Source organism: Trichechus manatus, unplaced genomic scaffold, assembly GCF_000243295.1.
Source record: "Trichechus manatus latirostris isolate Lorelei unplaced genomic scaffold, TriManLat1.0 scaffold00004, whole genome shotgun sequence".
In the NCBI taxonomy this organism is placed as follows: Eukaryota; Metazoa; Chordata; class Mammalia; order Sirenia; family Trichechidae; genus Trichechus; species Trichechus manatus.
This window is the reverse complement of record NW_004443940.1, coordinates 12,108,406-12,113,347: the sequence shown is the minus strand read 5'-3', so window position 1 is coordinate 12,113,347 and position 4,942 is coordinate 12,108,406. Positions and strand designations below refer to the sequence as shown.

Here is a 4,942-nt window from a genome sequence, read left to right as displayed (position 1 = left end):
GGTCTACTGCCTGGTGTCCGTGTGCCTCCAGAGGCAAGACAGAGCCTCGAAAGGATCAGGCATCCAGTGACTTGAAGACACAGTCAGCACTGCACACAGCACAGGTCAATGTGCTAAGCTGAAGTTTCCCAGAGGCTTATCCTTCTTCCTGTGTTCTTTTGCTCCCGAACACCATGTCTGGGTTGTTCACCATCCCTTTAAATCATGCTGATTCCTACTCAAGGAAAAGGAGGCCTGGATGCAGGCTTGGACACCCCCCTCCTAAATCAGAGGCTTTGGTGAGTCTTGCAGCACGTCAAGAAGAGCCTGAAAGTGAGTGTCACCAAAGGAGAGTTCGAGTTGTGGAGGGTCCTCCTCCTGTGGATCCTTGTTCAGAAAGGCTTGGGTTTTGTCCTGAAACTGGTGGAGAGGGGTTCATGTAAAGGCTCGTGGTTTCTAGACAGTCTTGTCAACTGGACGAGATGACTCGAGCTGACTGTGATGGCTCTTGCCACAGGTGTGTCTCAGGGTGTCCAGGCTGCTGAAGTGTCTCTTGGGTAGGTTCCCATCTGGCAATCACACCCATTGCATGAAGGGAGCTGTGTTTTGCTGAGTCAGATCCTACCATTGCTTCTTTGGATTGTCAGGCTGAGAAGAGTCTTGGCTGTGCAATCCAGCCAAGACAGTGTGTTGGTTGTGATCCTGGCAATTTCCTGGGTATTGGGGCCAGGAAGGAGACTGAGTATCTGACAGCCTCTTTCCCACAGCTGGTTCTGTTGGCAAGTGATTCAGATGTGTCACTGGGGCATGAGAGGTCTCAGCTGTCTGCACAACCAAGGTAGGCTGGACCATCATGACATCTGGTGCTTGGCTGACACAGCCCTAGGGAGGATCCCAAGGAACAAAGGGTGTGTAGGACCCAAAGACAACAGGTAGAATGGCTTGGTTCCTGCTGGAAGGATGGGAGGGTAGGCAATCTGCTGGAAGGATGGGAGGGTAGGCAATCTGCTGGAAGGATGGGAGGGTAGGCAATCTGCTGGAAGGATGGGAGGGTAGGCAATGATGAGACGTGCTTGGGACAGAGCACAGGTTGCTTTGGTCAAGTGGAAGCGCCACATGAGGCCTCTGAGTTGGGCTCTCTGCCAAGAACTTCACTGGTGCACTTGTGCTCTGCACTGGGTTCCGAGCTCTTTGGTTCTGAAACCATGTGTGAATTCAGGATTCTGGAAGCCCTGTTCCCCCCTTGAGCCAGTTCTTCCTTGGCCTCGATATGAGGGTATCAATTCTTCTCAAAGGCTTCAACTAGGAGACTGGTTTGAGATCTGGTGATGGATGTGCGCTTTTGTCTGGCTGCTTTAGGGAAATTTTCTGGAGACCAAGGCTGAGGCTGTTCCTGACCCTAGAATGGCTCTTGTTCTAAGGCATGTCCAGAGGCCAAGCAGCTCTTCCTTAGGTGACTTGCTCCACGGTTTCCAAACTAAACGTGAATGCAATACTCTGGAATGCCAATTTATTTGGTGAGTTCTTCTCTGGTAGTTATACCAGGGTAGGTGTTCTGTTCAAATGATGCTTGCAGAACCTCTTTTTGACTCAGCTTCAAAACCAACCTCTTTTGTCAGCCTTGTGTTTTCTGGGAGTGGCCTGAACTGCTGGTCAGATCCATCGTGGCAAGTCACCTGGATTGCACAGAGACTAGTGGCCAAGTGAACAGCTCCTGGAAACACAGGACTCAGTAAGACCCAAAATGCTTTGAGGAGCAAAGGAAGTTCCGAAGGCCCATTTCTTCAATACCTTACCACTGTAGCCTTTCATTAAATACCTAAGACCTTTGAGGAAACCGTTGAAGGGCAAGATGACTCCTAAGTGGAAGTAGAGATTTTATCAGGGGATTTGGCAACTGTCACTCTATTAATATGTTGTGCCAGAGGAATGCATTTCTAATGGAAGGATTCCAGGCCCCTAGTCAGGTCGGTGGGGGCTGGAGGATGAGACTGGGATTCTCAGGTGCCTTAGTTATCTAGTGCTGCTCACAGAACTAGCCCAGGTGCATGGCTTTAATCAAACAGAAATGTATTCTTTCACAGTTCATAAGTGACAAGTTCAAATTCAGGGAGCCAACTCGGGGGGAAGGCTTTCTCTGTCTGTCAGCTCCAGGGAAAGGTCCTTATCATCAATCTTCTTCTGGTCTTAGGAGCTTCTCAACACAGGGACCCCAGGTCCAAAGGACACACTCTGCCTCTGCCTCTTCTTGCTTGGTGCTAATAGGTCCCTCTCCTCTCTGCTAGCTTCTCTCTTTTCTATCTCAGAAGAGATTGCCTGGAGATACACCCTAATCCTGTAGATTGCCTCCTGCCTCATTAACGTAACTTCCATTAACATCATAGAGGCTAGGATTTACAATACATAGGATAATTAGGACAGATTACAAATTAGAGGACAACCACATAACACTGGGAACCCTGCCCTAGCCAAATTGACACACATTTTGGGGGAACATGATTTAATCCATAACACCAGGGTATCTCAGAACAAAGCCACTGCCACCGACAGGAACAGGGCCCCTAGCCCACCCCATGGTCACCACACCTGCAAAAGGAGTTCTGTTGGGAGGGGCTGAGTGCTGATCAGTTAAGTGAGTTGGGTCTTCCTGGAGATTGCTTCCTTTAGGCTGAAACTGGAGAAAAGGTAAATGTCCTCAGGCGTTGACCTCGTCAAGCTTTGTTTGAGTCCTGAAAGGCTGCCCCATTTTAGCTCTGCCCCGTCTCTTCTGAGATCTCTGGCTGTCCTTGCTCCTATGACCTTGCACTCATCTACTGTGTCATATGGGCCACTCCCCACCTCTTCCCCACCTCTTCCCGCTCTCCTTCCCTTTCTGCCAACTCCATGCATGCCCACCCCTCCCCCCATCACCATCACCTCCAGCCCTGCCTTCACCACCACCGTCTCCCCAAAAGGATTTGCAAACTTCATCTCTGCGGAAGGGACTCTTCAGGAGGGTTCCCCATGAAAAATCAGCGGGATCCAAGCCATCGGGGTGGGTTTTGAGGACACCAAGCCACATGACTGGGCATGCGGGCTCTATTTCTCCAGGCAGCACCAGCCTCACCCATGGGGATGGGAATGCAAAAGGCCCAGGCTGTGGAAGGGAGAAGCAGGTCCCTGAGGAAGGAATGGCTAGGCTTGGGGACTCAGGAGATGGTGACCAAGGCAGGACCACCTCCTCGCAGCTACGCTTGGCACTCATCTGTCTGTTTTTTCGGCCTCATTTACCAAGCGCCCACTTCACATCCCTTAGTATGCCTGAGTTTCTTCTCCAAGCTCCAGGAACTATTTGAAAAGTTGAGAGACAAAGACAGAGAGAACTTATATATATAGGAGTGTTTAAAAAATTCATTGTTGGCCGCTGGATTTGGACTTATGTCAAAAGGATTTGTTACAAAGTAGAACTGCTATCTAGGGTTTTCTTGGCTGTAATGTTTATGGAAGCAGATAGCCATGTTTTTCTGCCACACCGCTGGGTAGGTTTGAACAGCCAATCTTTTGATAAGTAGCCCAGAGCAAACTGTTTGAACCACCCAGGAAGTCTAATGTGAGAATACATCCTCCTAAAACACTTCAAGTCAGGGGCGCAGGGAGTGACATTCCCCCAAAACAATCTTCTTTGAGGGAAGCTCGGGTCTCCCTTCAGCCTGTCTTCATGCTTTTCCTTGATAATTGCACAGAATGCATGGATGTACGGAGGGTTGGTCATGATTATTTTGACATAAACAGTGTCTCATTCCACGATTTGTTCTGAAGCGAACACCAAAGGTGTCCTCTTGGGGAAGCGATAGAGACCCAGTCTTGGCAGGAAAACCCCTTGGCACTGCTAGGTGCAGTTCACCGAACTGTTTGCCAAGGACAGGTAATAATGACCGCTCTACCCAGAGTGCATTATAAGGTTCAAAAACTAAATTAGCATAGATTTTTTAACCTTGTAGTTATATTGATCCTTGTAAGCACGGCTTACAAAAAATGTTTTTGTAGTTATATCTAACTACAAAGATATAGTTTTAAAAATAATAAATTTTTAGAGGGTTGTTACGTCCTGGGGTTGTTAACCAATGTCATAAAACAATATGTGTACTACTGTTTAATGAGAAACTATTTGTTCTATAAACCTTCACCTGAAGTACAATAAAAAAAATCGTCAATAATAATAATAATAATAAATTTCTGAAGAAACACAGCACGAAAATTTCTGGACAGTCATTTTGGTGTGCCCCTCTGACAATGTCACCCGGTGAGGACTGCATCTTCCCCATCCCCCGTGACGACACTGGAAAAACTAAGTCATGTAGGCGCGCAGGTCATCGAGGATAAATTTGTTCTCTATCCATTGAAATTGTCGCAGACTCATTCCCGGACTCACCTCACTGCCCCTTCATTAGCAGCTGTCCAGGCTCAGGGTCCGCGGTGTTCCCGGCCCGCGGCCGCCAGAGGGCGCGGCCTCCCCTCCAGAGCAGGGCCGGGCCTCCTCCACGCGCCGGGAGCTCAGGGCTTCCTGTTCCAGCCTCGCGCGTTCGGAATTCGCCTTGACCTGGCGAGCCCGCCACTGCCGAGGGCCTAGACCTTGCGCGGACCTTGTCGCCTCCTTTAGCCCTCCCTGACTTGCTTTTGAACACACTTATCCTGTGTGAACTCTCCCCCCGCTGCTCTCCGTCGCCTGCCCCAGCCGCCTAATTCCCGCGGACCCCGGCGCTCTCCGCCCCTCTCCGTCTGCTCGCCCGCCTTTAAAGGGCCGCGAGGGTTTAGGGCCTCTGAACTCGGGCGTGATGTGATCTTCAAGCCCGGACAGCCAGGTGTCGCCAAACGCAGGCTCACAAGCCCAGACAGACCGAAGAAACTAGCCTTGGGTGTCAAACATTCTTTCTTTCCTTCTCTTACTTTTTCTGATTGCTCTTTCTTTTAACTTATTAGTTCA

General features: G+C 49.6%; 1 pseudogene; it reads right to left on the bottom strand.

Annotated features, from left to right (window-relative positions):
* Nucleotides 1–261: 261 nt before the first annotated feature.
* On the bottom strand, nt 262–1,642 carry LOC111820678 (double homeobox protein 4C-like; annotated as a pseudogene).
* Between the last annotated feature and the right edge of the window lie 3,300 nt (nt 1,643–4,942).